Source organism: Ovis aries, chromosome 2 (genome assembly GCF_016772045.2).
Source record: "Ovis aries strain OAR_USU_Benz2616 breed Rambouillet chromosome 2, ARS-UI_Ramb_v3.0, whole genome shotgun sequence".
In the NCBI taxonomy this organism is placed as follows: Eukaryota; Metazoa; Chordata; class Mammalia; order Artiodactyla; family Bovidae; genus Ovis; species Ovis aries.
In genome coordinates, this window is record NC_056055.1 from 143199504 (window position 1) to 143214859 (window position 15356).

Here is a 15356-nt window from a genome sequence, read left to right on the forward strand (position 1 = left end):
ATATGCTGATGATAATTCATATTTTCAAAACACTGAGAATGTCGTCCTTCTGGATTAAGTCCAGACAATTTATCAGTGTACATTCAAGACCTTTTATGACCACATGCCTCCTTCCCTCTTGGTTTATGTTCTCTCATTGGCCCAAATGCTTCCTAAATTTCCTTCAAACTGAGAGTGAAGTCATCTGCAGCTTCACAGGAGTATTGCTTCTTCCTGGAAGGCCTTTATCCTCAACCCCATCCACTTGACTAATTCATGAACAGCCTCCCAAGTCCAGCTAAAGCATCACTTCATTGGGAAGGTTTTGCTGGCACCCAAACAAACAGTTACAATAAAATGTGATAAATGTTTTGATAAAGTTCAGGGTATAATGGAAGAAGGGAGGAGGGGAATTTAATCCAAACTTAGCACTGCAAGCAGGGCTTAGAAAATGTGACATCTAAGGCCTGGACAATGACAGGAGTGAGGCAAGCATTGGTATCGGGGCAGACCGCTTCATTAGAGGAAAGCGCAAGAGCAAAAGTGTTCCTGTTAGAGGTAAAACCTGAGTTAAGAAATTTGACCTTCATCCTGAAGGCCACTTGTTAAATAGGGACTGTAGAGAGTTAGAATTGGTAGTGCTTAAGCTGAAAATGTAACGTGTATACTGTTCATATAACCCAGATAAAAGTTCATGCCACTCAAGCTAAGAGAATGGCAATAGTAATGGAAATAAATAAATTTGAGAGAATCTGGTATAAATACTCTCTCCCACAAAAGAAATAAAGGAAGGAAGGAGAAGAAAGAAAAAAGAAGGAAAGAAAGATCCCATGGAAAGAAGTTTGCTCTATGCTACTTCTTACCTCTTTGCTTAGATAGAACAAACATGCTGGACAGGTATGGAGGCAAGGTGTATACGAGAAATCTCTGTGTCTCCCTTTCAGTTTTGTTGTAAACTTAAAGCTTCTCTTTAAAACTAAGTTAAACAAAAATAGAAGAAGAAAAAGAGAACAGTATAGATTACGTTTCTGTAACATTTGACTTACTTTGAACACCAGGTGGCAGTAGATATAACATTTATCTAAAATGAATGCTTAAGGAGAGAACAATTTGTATATTGTGTATGCTCAATTTTTTTTCCTACTATCTAGGGCATGGCTCAGAGGTTAAAGCGACCGCCTGCAATGCGGGAGACCCGGGTTCAATCCCTGGGTGGGGAAAATCCCCTGGAGAAGGAAATGGCAACCCACTCCAGTACTCTTGCCTGGAGAATCCCATGGAGGGAGGAGCCTGGGAGGCTACAGTCCATGGGGTCGCAAAGAGTCGGACAGGACTGAGCCTGAGCGACAAACTACTACTACTACTAGGGCATACAAAGCACACATAAATGTGGAATATAAAGTACTAATCTGTTAATTCCATCCTCTATATCATTTCTGAGTCTGTTCCTGTTAATTTACTTTTCTGCCAGTTGTGGTTCATATTTTCGTTCTTTGCAAGTGTGGTAATTTTTTTTTAAAATGGATGCCAGTCAGTGATAATTTTACATTGTTAGGTCCTTCAGAAAGTGTGGAATTTTATTCTGGTTAGCATTTTAGCAAGTTGAAACCAGTTGGATTCTTTCAAATCTTGCTTTTAAGCTTTGTTGGTGTAAATCTGGAGCAACTTTAAAACTAATTTAGCCCCACTATTAAGACAATAAATACTCTTCTAAGAATTCGACCAGTATCTCACATGTTACAAGGTCTTTACATGTTTGTTGCAGGAACACAAATTATTTCTAGCCCTGGCACAAAGGCCAAGACCATATCATATTATATCAGGAAACATTCTGAAGCTGATACATTTTAGGAAACTACTTTTCTCCTGCTGTTTCATTATGCATAATTTCATATGCATATGCATAAATGATCTTTATTACTCCAGATTATGTCTAAAATCTTCTTTGTATATTGTGTGTGTCTGTGCTCAGCTGCTAAGCTGTGTTCGACTCTTTGCCACCTCGTGGACTGTAGCCTGCCAGGTTCCTTTGTCTATAGGATTTTCCAGGCAAGAATACTGGAGTGGGTTGCCATTTCCTCCTCCAGGGTACATTTGAATTGAACATATATCTCCTGCTTGGCAGATTTCCCCAGTGGTAAAGAATCTGCTTGCAATGCAGGAAACGCTGGTTGGATTCCTGGGCCAGAAAGATCCCCTGGCCAAGGGCATGGCAATCCACTCCAGTATTCTTGCCTGGAAAATCCCATGGACAGAGAGATCCTGGTAGGCAGCAGTCCATAGCGTCGCAAAGTCAGACACCACTGAAGCAAATAAGCATGCCTGCACGCACTCCTGCTTGACAAATGTGTTTTTTATCACTGAGACACCTGGGAAGCTCTTGCATACTGCATCATGTTTCTAGACCTTTGTAATTTTACTTTGAAACTACTTTCAAACGCTACTTTTTAGCTATGTATACAGAAAGACTTGTAGCTATATTCTCCCATTTTCACAACATTGTAATTGTCTTATCTCAAATTAGAGTATTGTCATTAGCACATACCAGTAAAGAAATATATTTCTAATCCTATTTAATGAGAAAAAGCAAAGTCTGCCAGTACTACATTGCTTAGTTTATTGTCTCACATTGCTGCCTATGTCTTCTCCAGAAACTTCTATAGTTTTGAAAATTGGAGTGGCAATTGTGAAAAAGACAAATGTGTAGATTTCCATGTTGCGTGTGTGTGCTAATTTGCTTCAGTCATGTTTGACTCTTTGCAGCCCAATGGACTGTAGCCTGCCGGGCTCCTCTGTCCATGAGGATTCCCCAGGCAAGGATACTGGAGTGGGTTGCCATGCCCTCCTCCAGGGGATCATCCCAACCCAGGGACTGAACCTGTTTCTCCTGTGGCAGATCCTTTACCGCTGAACCACCCAGGCAGCCCAAAGTAAAACAATTCTTCTTTTTTGCTTTGATTTTGAATAATAATATTAGTAATTTCAAAATACAAACATCTCTACTTTTTTCTACCCAAATTATATAAGATCAGTTGTGAATAGTTCAAGAATTAATTGGTTGTTGGCTGGTTCAACCAGGTTCTTCTCTGCCTCCTATAATTCAAGACTACCTTTTAACCTTTTCAATGGTATTATCTAGTTATATCTATATATAACACCATCACTGGGTACTTGGTGAATTCTTAGGGGCATTTAATGTAATACTGAATGAGAGACTCAGATGATCTTTTTCTGAATTTAGACAGAGACAAAAATATAATAAATAATCCCAGCACTGCCAGGAGAGCAATAAAAACACAGCATGGACTAAAGGCAAGAGATTACAAAAAGCTTGTGAGATTGAAAATGGTGCATGAACTAAATAGATGGATGGTAACTAAATAGTTGGGAGATGAAACAGAATTAGAAAAAGAATGAATAATATGTACCATATTTTGCAAATAAATTCACAGGCAAAATCTCACCAGGGACCCCTCATACAAACCAAGGAAGCTTTATTTTTTAAGACCCCCAATGAGAACGTAGGTATAGTGAAGGGACTCCTACAGTGGCAAACCGTGATATACACTCATTGTCAAAGCATGGTGTATATTATTTTCTTAGTGGCAGGGGGAGGGGGATACTAAATCCCTTTCCTACCACACAGGTGGGGAGAACTTTTTTTGCTATGAAGAAAAACAGCTACACTTCATCAAACCAATGGATCACCCAGCCTAGTACCTCATCACTATCCCAAGAGATGTTTTCTGGACAGTGTTATCTGACATTAGCCACCAAAAGTGACTCTAATTTCCTGTATGGTGCCATCATTTATCAATTCATCTTGCCTCTTTTGGTCTTGATTTTACATCATCTCTAGGAAATACAAATCTAATAAAGCCATTCTATATTTTATAGCATGGTACTTTGGTTTGTTCTTGATTGCTTCTTTAAGGCTTTGAGTGTTACAGAATTTGATCAAAACTCCTCTTAATCATATTAATAAATTTAATCATCTCATAGGCATTGATCATTATTTCTTTGTCTTAATCAGCTAGAGTATTTATGTTCTAATTTACATCTTTTTGAGGAAAAAAATAACATGAGTTTCAAAGTCTCTGGGTTCTAATTATTCTGAATATCATATGGATTATTCCCTAATGAAACCCAGATTAGGTGTCAGGGAACTATAGAGGAATGGTTGGTGGAGCTCATTTTACATCTCAGCCACTGTGCATCAGACAATTTAGTTGAATGGGGACTTCAAGGTGATAAGAAAAGACAGTGACTTTACTGCATCTAGCCAAAAAGGCTGTCACTCCTATTACAGTTAATTCTTTTTCCTCTATCTGCAAATAATGAAAGAACAGAAAGTGAATTGGTCACGAAGATGCATTGAGAATTAGCCCCAAGTGACCGAGTGTACTCTTCAGCTGAGAGCCTCAGAAACTTGACAGCTAAGATCCAAAGGGCAAATCTCAAGCTCAGTAAGCCGCCCAGAAAAGTAAATCCAGGGGCTTGAAATTCTGTGTGTTTACCACTAGGTCATCATCTCCATATTAGAAGGTATGAAAGTAAATTATACTTAAACTGCAAATGCCCATCATTCATATTTATATAGCAAGGTGATCTATCTCTTTTTTAAGGCCGGGATCCACTTTGCCACAACGTCATAAATCCTTCCATTTCCCTCCTTGGTGGAAATTTCCCATTTCTCTTTGAGGAAGATAATTCGATCCTGTTTGCATCATTCTTCCTCCCAACAGGCTGTTGTAGAAAATGCGCGCGCGCGCACATGCAACCGCACACAATGATTTACAAAGATTTCTTTTCACAATCGCTCCTATCCAGCTCCGAAAGTCAGAACCTATATAACTGATGGCTTATCCAGATGAGCGGGTCCCAGGCCAGTGAAGGCACCCTCTGCGCCAAGTCTCCCTCCCCACCCAGGGCGACCTGGGCTCCTCACTCCACCTTTGAAAGGAAATGCATTCTTTGCTTGCCTGGAAGTCTCGGTAGCCCGATCGATCTATCATAGAAAAGAAAAGAAAAATCGCAGCCTAGAGACAGGTCTTGAGCGCCACCATCCCCCCACCCCGCCCCCTACCAACAGACTCCGTGGGGAAACTCCCAGGGAGGGAACGGATTCCCAGTATTGTATCCTCGGAGCTCAGGGCCCAGGAGGGACTGGCGGGGTCACTGTCATCGGTCCCCACCTCCTCTGCCCGTAGTTCTTTCTCTCGCTCTGCGTCAAGTGGCTTCTCGGAATCGTTAGCCGATTCAGCAAAGCACGAAGAGTGGAAAAGGTGATGGGGGCGGAGTGAAATAAGGGGACTCTTCTGGCAGCTGGAGGGACACACACACGCATACACTCACACACACTCACGCCCCATCCAATGGGGTAGGTGAGGGTGCGCAGTCGTGCGACCCCCTCCTCGGCTCTCTACTGGAACACAATGGAGAGCATGTGGCATCTGCAACACGGAGGTCTGGGCTGGGTGTCCGCCCGGTCCCGCCCAGCGCCCCCAGCAGGAGTGGAGGGCTGCGCGGAGCGAGGGTGGGGCAAGGGCGGGGAGCGAGGAGGGGCCGGAGAGCCGGGGCGGGGCCGCCGCCTTTCTGGGCGCGCCCCGGAAGGAGGGGCGCAGTAGCCGGGCTGGCCCTTGCCCGTGTTCACCAGGCGAGTGTCTGGTTTCCAATTCCGCGGGCTCCGGAATTGGGGTTGGGCTACCTTGGGTGCCAGCGGTGGGTAGTGGCAGGCGCCGGCCGAGCAACAGGAGCTCAGAGAAAGAGGGAGCGGCAGCAGTGGAGAGGACGCCGGGGGAGAGGAAGGGTCCCTGAAGCCCGCGCCCTCCCCGGGCCAGACTCTGCGGGCGCACTGGGTGGGCATGATCGGCGGGCACGGTGGCAAGTAAGTGCCTTTTCTCTTGCTCCTCTGGTGTGGCGGGGACGGAGGCCGCCAGTCTCTCGCCAGTGCTCTGCTCAACCGCCACACCCACCTGTGTCCGCTTTCGCGTCTCTCGGGTTTTGGCCACCTGGCATTAACGCCACCTGGAAGTAGAGCGGGCAGAAGTTAGGCGACGAGGTGCCAGAGACTGGACAAAGGGAAAGGCAGCTGTTTCCCTTGCAAGGTCGGTCTTTTGCCAGTTTTGACGGTGTGGGTTTGCTGCCAGATCCTGAAAATGTGAAAAGGCAGAGCAGCTGTACCGAATGGCTACTGTTATTTCTTTTCTGTCTACGGTAGCTGAGTCGTCGGATGGGTTTCGGTTTCAGGGTTAGGTCGTATTCTTTAGGAGCGAAAAACATGCGTTCTGTTTCCCATTTGCAAAGGTGAGCCTGCAGAACCCGCAGAGCTGACACTACCTGTAGGGTGGCGAGGATGCGCCGCACCCCTTCCGAGCACACAAACACAGATGATTGACGGGAGGCTTAGCCTTATTTCTCGGCCCAGTTTATTTTCTTTTCAAACGAATGTGCATTTTGTTAGTGAAATTCAGATGGATTTCAGAATCATTTTAACTTTTTATCGACTTCAGCTGAAACTATCATTTAGTTTTTAGAAGAAAATAGTTCTTTTCGTTACTTCTTTAAAATACAAAAGCTTAAAACGAGATTAACAAACTAGAAACTTCAGTGCCAACTTTGGTGATTATAGCAAATATTTCTTATTGTTGTAGTGTTTATATTAGCAGCGTTTGAAATAATTTATTTTAGTGTTTTTTTTTATTACAGTAGCAGCGTTCGAAGTAATTTATATCTGCTCTGAAGGTAAGAGCAATTTTTATGTGAGAGAAGCTTAAGGGGAAGTTTTAAACAGCTCACTTCAATAAGATAAATACCAGATCAAAGTAGGCTTTTAAAAGGATGATGGATTTTCATTTGTTGTTGTGAAGTCAGTGTTAAAAGGTTCAAGGTTTTTCAGAAACACAATTAATGTTCTTGTCTATTTCTCCTGATTCTACATGGGCAGGAGAAAGATACTGTCCTTTCTTTCTTTCTCTTGGTAATTTTAAATATATGTTCATGATTTTTGCTTTAATATCAATAAGACTTATCTATATATAATCTGCAAACCAAGTCCAGTTATTCAATAGCCCATTTTATTGAAGTCTTCAAATTATTTTACATCATTTAAAAACTATAAACTAGAATTCACTTTTTTTAGAAACTAAGTTGTTAATCTTTATTTATTTAATCTTTGTTTAACATTTTAACAAATGTTGTTAATCATTTGAAAGCTTGTCTTATTTGAGCTCTATATATGGGATAATCATGATTGCTAGAACAGCTTATTCACGATAAAATGCTCGACAAAATATGGCATATGATATAATGAAGGATGTGCCCTGTATTAAGCAACTGACAATAGCTTAAGATAAGTTTTATATTTTGTATTTAGAGGTCCCCTTTTGAAGGAGAACCATTGTGAAATCGAGGGACATAGTGACATATTCTTACAGAAGCCAGGTGTATGGTATGCCATGATTCCTGTGGTACAGGTTAGGGCTCCCAGGGTACCTGATGCTTCTATGGAAGAAAGATGAGTCAGGGTTGTCTCTCTGCCAAGAGCATCCTCCTGCCTCTGTGTCTCCTAGGACCAGGAGGTAATCATGAGAGCCCTCCTGTGGCAGTGCTTCTGTGTTTTTGCTACCTGTTGCTGAGGAGACTTTTGGCAGCAAAGAAAAAGTAAGAAATTCAGAGGTGGAATCTGTGGGATCCTATTCACCCTACTTAATGTGATGGACCAACTTTCTCTGTGGCAAGGAAAAAAATAGAATCTTGTGTTTTTCATGAATAATGAAAATATTTATCTAATATCTATGCCTATTAGATGTATGAAAGAGTGTGAAGTACTGGGAAGAATTATATGCTATTTTTTTCTAACCTTGTAAAGGAACTTGAAGTTTAGAGCTATGAATGAGTCATTCTGAATGTCATAATGGTAACAGTTTATGATTTTCCCTAAAACTCCATCTCAGATCCTTTTCCCCAGTCTTTGTCATCTGAATTAATGGTTCCACCTTTCACGAAGTATTTACTGCCTTCTCTTCCTCCTCATAGCATTTCATCCCTAACCAGTCCGTATTTCGATCTCTCAATCCTATCTCCCAAATGCATCTCTATTCAACTATACTTCTCAGCTGTACCTCTTCCACCCTGCTTTCTTTATCTACCCTGCCACCAGATTCGTGGCATCATTATAATTTTCATGGATTAATGCTACAGCCTTGACGCAGCCTCTCTGCTTCCATAGTTTGCTCCCTTGTAATTACCTCTCCAAGAAAGCAAGACCATTGTGTCTCCCCTTAAGAACATTCAGTGGATCATAGCTACAGAAAAAAGGAATAAATGCAGAAACACAAGAACGGATTATCAACACATTCCTTCTGTTAGCATCCAGCACACTGTCTAATCTGGCCCTCCGCTACAGCCTCTGTGAACACATCTCCCACTCATTTATATGTTCCAGCCACCCTGGTCTTTTAGTACCTGAAACACAAGAAGCAGTTTCACCCCTTAAGGCCTTTCCAAATGTTCCCAGTGCCTGGACTATTCCTTCCTCTATTTAAATGCCTCTCTTGTTTGCAGACTTAAAACCTCAGCTCAAAGGTCTCTCCTTCACAGAGATCATTCTTGATCTCTTTGTCAGATGTAGACGGTTACATATTTGTTTCTGTCTTGGTACCTTGTCTGTTTGCTCCATAGTGATTATTACAGCGTGTATGTATTTTGTAGATCTGTATATTTTGTGGTTTTGTGTACTGGATGCTCCAGATGAACAGACACCACGTCTTTCTTGCTGACCCTGCTTCCAGAGTCGTACCTGCAGTGGGGAAGTAGAGGGTTCCTAGATATTTATGAACAAATAAAAGACTTATTTCACCATAGAGTGCACTAACCCTGTAAACTTTAGGATTCCAATTCTTTCTTTGTAGAGCATTTGGTAAGTTTACGATGCAGAATTATGATTCTGAAGAGGTACAATTTAAATACCTTGAGATGTATTCCCATCTCTCAGCAGTGTAGGCTTTAAGGTATTCAAAGGGAAGTAGATTATAACACACCCTAAAAAGGCAGTAACCACAACTGGATTAAAGTGTATTTTAAAGAAACATTGGAGTGCATAATCCAATGACTTTATGACTTTAGTGCAAGTGACTCATAATATACAATGATGACCTTATTAGGTTTAAATCTACATCTTTCACCAGGATCTGAGGGTCGCTTTGTAATCACTAAATTTAAAATCTTGTTTCATAATAAATGGGAACAGTGGGCTCAGTGGATGGAAGCATAATCAAATGAAGCGGAGGTCATAGACGCCCACATGATCCATATTTGTGTTTACTCCAGACTCAAGGGGCAAATTATCTCAGTTCAGTTCAGTTCAGTTGCTCAGTCGCTCAGTCGTGTCCGACTCTTTGTGACCCCATGAATCGCAGCACGCCAGGCCTCCTTGTCCATCACCATCTCCCAGAGTTCACTCAGACTCACGTCCATCGAGTCCATGATGCCATCCAGGCATCTCATTCTGGGTCATCCCCTTCTCCTCCTGCCCCAATCTCTCCTAGCATCAGAGTCTTATCCAATGAGTCAACTCTTCTCATGAGGTGTCCAAAATACTGGAGTTTCAGCTTCAGCATCATTCCTTCCAAAGAAATCCCAGGGTTGATCTCCTTCAGAATGGACTGGTTGGATCTCCTTGCAGTCCAAGGGACCCTCGAGAGTCTTCTCCAACACCACAGTTCAAAAGCATCAGTTCTTCGGCGCTCAGCCTTCTTCACAGTCCAACTCTCACATCCATACATGACCACAGGAAAAACCATAGCCTTGACTAGACGGACCTTAGTCGGCAAAGAAATGTCTCTGCTTTTGAATATACTATCTAGGTTGGTCATAACTTTTCTTCCAAGGAGTAAGCGTCTTTTAATTTCATGGCTGCAGTCACCATCTGCAGTGATTTTGGAGCCCCCCAAAATAAAGTCTGACACTGTTTCTACTGTTTCCCCATCTATTTCCCATGAAGTGATGGGACCGGATGCCATGATCTTCGTTTTCTGAATGTTGAGCTTTAAGCCAACTTTTTCACTCTCCTCTTTCACTTTCATCAAGAGGCTTTTGAGTTCCTCTTCACTTTCTGCCATAAGGGTGGTGTCATCTGCATATCTGAGGTGATTGATATTTCTCCGGGCAATCTTGATTCCAGCTTGTGTTTCTTCCAGTCCAGCGTTTCTCATGATGTACTCTGCATATAAGTTAAATAAGCAGGGTGACAATATACAGCCTTGATGTACTCCTTTTCCTATTTGGAACCAGTCTGTTGTTCCGCAAATCCAAAATATTCACTAGGAATACTCAGAGAGACACTGTGGGCTAACCCAGGAAGATCCATCACTATTTTGGGGATAGGAGAGTAGGCTTCAAAATGCTTGTTGGTTAATGATAGCATCATATTTATACTGCAGTTTATGCACACACACATACACACGTGCGTATGTATGCCCACACTTTGTGTGGCAATAAGCCCTCTCTTTTTTTGAGCCTATACTTAATGATACTGAATGAAAAATAATTTTTTATAGTAACATTTGGTTGAAAATTTAGCTTTCAGTTAAGCACTTAGCTTTGATTAGTGATATTTTTTGTCTTGCAAGTGACCAACCATTTGTTTGTTTGTTTTTGGTAAAGAATTGGGCAGTCATATTTCTCCTTGAAGGACTGAACTACTTCATGAACTGTCACTAGGGATTTTGTTAAATTTGCCCTTGTGGTGGTACAGTGGGGTGGTTGTAATGTATTGGAGTGCATCTGTACACTCATGAAGTTAGGCTTCCATTTTACATATCCTGCATTAACGAATTCATTCCCACACGTAGTTATTAGGCTTCCTTCTTCAGAACTGTGTAGGATTAGGTTTAATATGGCAAGGTCATAATGAAATGGATATCCTAAAACTGTATGAAAATGATTTTCTTACAAGAATTTATAAGAGCACATTCAAAAAAGGTGGGTAGATTACTTTTGTGGAATATGAGAGAACAGTTGGTGTCTTGCCATCCTGCAGAATGAAATTTCTTCACCAAAGGTTTAACTTGCTTTTCCTCCTCTGTGTAGCTAGAAGGCAGTGGCTTTAGGCAACAGGGAAAACCATCAGCCTTGGGCACCTAAAAGGAGAATGACGTTTGGAGGAATGAAACCCTTGAATGGTGAGGAAAAATGCCAGACCATGAAAGAGGGGAAGGAGGAGGCAATGTCTCAAAGAGTGCAAGTAAATATCACCTGCCACAAACAAATTTGAGTAGATATTATATGAAGAACCGAATTGTTCTGTATCTTTTTAGTCTCACTGAGAAAGTCGTTCTCTTTTCATTGCTCTGTAAAATAACTGCGTTTTAAGTGAACAAACATTCTGTCATTGTGGCTTTTTAATATAGGAAATAGCTTTGGATTTTTAGAATAATATAACCTGGAGCTAAAAGCCATGTATTATTGTTAAATTTTACCATTGCTTTAATTGTAATTTCATTGCTATTCATTTTATAATTTCCTTTTGTTGTGTCAGATGTTTGAGAGACTGCCATTATTGATCACAACTTTCTTTAAAATGTCTTCTTGGATTTTTTACAAAGCTGTCTGAATCATTTATCAACATATGATAAAACTTTAATTGCACCTACGATTGTTCACTTGGAAACTGTTCACTCTTAGAGGGAATGAGTACATTTACATTATCGTTAACTTACCATCCCTCCCCTGAAATGAATGTCTTTTTCTTTCCCTTTCTCTCCTACATCTCATCTTCTAAACAGTAATACAAATCTCGCTCCACTCTTCGGTCAAAGTACTCATACAAATAATTGGAAAATTGAGCCTCTAAAGAAGAACCAATAAAATTAGATAGATGTATTAAAATACAGAGACATTTCTATACAGATGGTTAATGAAATCTTCTTTGTGTTATATGCCAAAGCAAACTTCTTGTGTCATCTGATTGTTTTTAAAAATTGGGGCAATTTCACGGTATGTAGTGTCTGCCAACTGTATCAGTCATTCAGTGTAATTAAAAATGGTAACTTCTTCAGGCCTATGATTTACAAGTTCGGAAAAGAAGCAAATAGAAGTAAATAGTACATATTCATATTGATACATAAAAATATAATGTGGGGAAATAAGAGAAATGTTGTTTGATAGTAAAATATCTCCTTATGTATGACTTCAATTCCACTGAATGCTCATTCTTTCAAGTTCAATGGAACTGCTTCCTTTAGGGCTTCAAGTAAGGATAATTTGCTAACTATACATATGTTTTAAATGGAATAAGTAAAATATTTTATTGGTAAATTATGATTTTGCTTTCTCTGGGTGATGGTATAGAGTTAATACTGCTTATAGGTAAATTTTATGGGCCCAATATTTATAGGTAATCCTTTCATGAAACAAATTTTACAAAGTTGAAATGACCTCCCTCCTCCAACATAATACATATATTCTTGTTATCCTGGACAAATTATGGTAATTCAAGTAGGGAGAAAAGAAATGTCATCATCAGGGGTCAACTGGAAACAGTTCAGTTCAGTTCAGTCACTCAGTCATATCTGACTCTTTGAGATCCCATGGACTGCAGCATGTCAGGCCTCCCTGTCCATCACCAACTCCCGGAGTTCACTCAAACTCATGTCCATTGAGTTGGTGATGCCATCCAACCATCTCATCCTCTGTCGTCCCCTTCTCCTCCTGCCTTCAGTCTTTCCCAGCATCAGGGTCTTTTCCAGTGAGTCAGTTCTTCACATCAGGTGGCCAAAGTATTGGAGTTTCAGCTTCAGCATCAGTCCTTCCAGTGAATATTCAGCTTATTAGAATCCCATGAGATCATCTGACAGCCTTTCAGGAATGAATGCTTGTGCAATAATGGCTATGCAAAGACTATCTTTTGAAAATTCATATTGTCTCTCCTACAATTCAGAATCTTTGTAAAATACTGTATAATGTGTTGAAAACACAGAGGAATAAATTTGAGTTTACATTAGTGTAGTGAAAGAGTTGTTTTCTAGATATTTCCTTTGCGGAACATATGATCTTACTCAAATGCTGAAAAGTGAAAGTGTTAGTCTCTCAGTCATGTCCAGCTCTTTGCAACCCCGTGGACTGTAGCCCACCAAGCTCCTCTGTCCATGGGGTTCTCCAGTCAAGAATACTGGAGTGGGTAGCCATTCCCTTCTCCTGGGGATCTTCTTGACCCAGGGATCGAACCCAGGTCTCCGGCATTTCAGGCAGATTCTTCACTGTCTGAGCCACCAGGTAAGCCCTAGTCAAATGCTTTTGCTTCTCAGATCAAATTTGTTATAAAATTGGTAGTGTCTATTTCTCAGGGTGGCTGTACAAATTAGGTTAAAATATATATATTAACAGGCATTTTATTGTCTCACATTTTAGGGAGGTGTTCAATAATGTTGGCTAGACATTTGGTAACAGTATATTATAGTCAAAATTTACCCATTATATTTTGAATACAAATGGTGCAACATCTAAAGTTTATCATTGTTAATTCTACATTTAATCCTGTTTCAGTGAATACTAACAATGCACTTTATCCTGACTTTTTAATGATAGTATAGTTCTACATCTCAATTATAGGACCACTGCATTTATAACACTTGCTGGTAAAGTTTTCAGCTATAAGCTATTACACATAGTTTATATGAAGTATGTAAGAACATCTCAGCAGGAAGACATGAGAGAGGCATTCAAAGATCAAGAATTTAACCATCCAGTTACACTTTATTTATGACTTTCAACCTGATCCATCAGAATTCTGCATTAATAGAGAGCAGGTCAGTGGAGGCGACCTGTCAGATGCCCTATTAGTGATCTTACAACAAATAATATCTACTTTGATAGGAATTTTTAAAAAAGCATACATGAAATTTCTCACTTATGCATGAAATCAGACTTACTCTACTAATTCAATCATCAGGAGTATGACTTTGCATTTATAAATCAGTGAATAGAATGTGTGAACTTGAGGGAAATACTTGCCAGTCACATCCATTCATTTACTTTATTCCACTGGTGATACATGAGCAAAAATCCACATCTTCTAAAGCAAATCATCAAATTAAGAATGATAATTAGTTTTTAAATTGTTTTCTTTAGCAATTCGTAAATTTTGCTCAGATACATAGAATAATAAGAGGTGAGCTAGAGCAGGATCATAAAGACATAAAATAAGTATATAATGGATACATTACCATAAGGGAAAATATAGATAGCACAATTTACATCTTGTTAAAATTACTGATTGCTCCTTGGAAGAAAAGCTAAGACAAACCTAGACAGCATATTAAAAAGTAGAGAAATCACTTTGCAGACAAAAGTCAGTATAGTCAAAGCTATGGTTTTTACAGTAGTCATATACAGATGTGAGAGTTGGACCATAAAGCAGCCTGAGTGCCGAAGAACTGATGCTTTCAGACTGTGGTGCTGAAGACTCTTGAGAGTCCCTTGGACAACGAGGAGATCAAACCAGTCAATCTGAAAGAAAATCCACCTTGAATATTCACTGGAAAGACTGATGCTGAAGCTGAAGCTCCAATACTTTGGCCACCTAATGGGAAGAGCCAACTCACTGGAAAAGACCCTGATGCTGGGAAAGATTGAGGGCAAGAGGAGATGGGGATGGCAGAGAATGAGATGGTTAGATAACATCACTGACTCAATAGACATGATTTGAGCAAACTCCGGGAGAGAGTGAAGGACAGGGAAGCCTGGTGTGCTGCAGTTTATAGGGCTGCAAAGAATTGGACATGACTTAGTGGCTGAACAGCAGCAATATTACTGACAATAACATTAATTTAACAGCTTTATGTGTGAGGGTCTCCTTTTACACTGAGCAGTACATTAAGGGATTTGCTAATGCTCTTTTTAAATCCCCACAATCACCTTCTGAGGTGAGAAACACTTAGGCTCAGAAGTTAGCTAATCTTCCCAGAGACTCACTATGATTATGAAACTTGAGTAACATATATATTCCTTTTAATGAAATCAAAATCTTATTTATCCCAAGTTTAAGCTTGCAAATATCCCACACAGATACACCTGATTACTGTGTATTCTGCAGATGCTTTTTAAACCCATAATGGAGCTGAAATAATCTCCATTTGCAATTAAACATACCAAACAGTGTAATTCGGAGAAGGCAATGGCACCCCACTCCAGTACTCTTGCCTGGAAAATCCCATGGATGGAGAAGGCTGGTAGGCCGCAGTCCATGGGGTCACTAAGAGTCAGACACGACTGAGCAACTTCACTTTCACTTTTCACTTTCATGCATTGAAGAAGGAAATGGCAACCCACACCAGTGTTCTTGCCTGGAGAATCCCAGGGACGGGGGAGCCTGGTGG

General features: G+C 40.5%; 1 protein-coding gene across 1 annotated transcript in view; it reads left to right on the forward strand.

Annotated features, from left to right (window-relative positions):
* Window positions 1-5620: 5620 nt before the first annotated feature.
* Window positions 5621-15356, forward strand: part of SCN9A (sodium voltage-gated channel alpha subunit 9) — a 166489-nt gene continuing 156753 nt past the window's right edge. Inside the window, exon 1 of the mRNA XM_027964893.3 lies at window positions 5621-5866. The gene's annotated coding sequence lies outside the window, so the exon portion shown is untranslated. The remainder of the gene's footprint in view (window positions 5867-15356) is intronic.